Raw genomic sequence first — 609 nt, 5'->3', positions numbered from 1 at the left:
TCCTCTGGACCAAACCTCTGACCTCCTCTGGACCAAACCTGAGACCTCCTCTGGACCAAACCTCTGACCTCCTCTGGACCAAACCTGAGACCTCCTCTGGACCAAACCTCTGACCTCCTCTAGACCAAACCTCAGACCTCCTCTGGACCAAAGCTCTGATCTTCTCTGCTCTATCAAGTTTTCTTTAGGGACAATGTGGTCTAGCCTCCTGTATGAAAATTACCACCTTTCCAGATAAGGAGAACCTGTAGGTCTGCTGAACCTTTCATTGATTTTATTGGATGTTCAGGAGCTTCAAGCCTTACAGGAATTCCTCTGGAAAGTTTATTCCATGTTGTCTTTTCAGTGGCAAGAAGGACTGAGGGAAACATGCAGGTGCTCTCAGAACGCTGATGCCTTCCTGAGGAATCTGGATTAGTTCCTTCTACTGTGTATCTCCTTCAGATCCTGACATCTCATTGCTGAGGAGTTTCTGATGGCCTGGATCTTCAAGCAGAACTTGCTGATGATGCAGCTCCATGACGGTGAGTCATCATCAGTTCTGACTGAGGAGCTGCTGAAGGTCTGCAGGTGTCCCACCTCTACAGGGTCTTCCTATTGCTCCATCAT

The sequence above is a fragment of the Cyprinodon variegatus genome, unplaced genomic scaffold (genome assembly GCF_000732505.1).
Source record: "Cyprinodon variegatus isolate N-32 unplaced genomic scaffold, C_variegatus-1.0 Scaffold1233, whole genome shotgun sequence".
Taxonomy (NCBI): domain Eukaryota; kingdom Metazoa; phylum Chordata; class Actinopteri; order Cyprinodontiformes; family Cyprinodontidae; genus Cyprinodon; species Cyprinodon variegatus.
The sequence above is the reverse complement of the archived record's forward strand: the minus strand, read 5'-3'. Positions refer to the sequence as shown.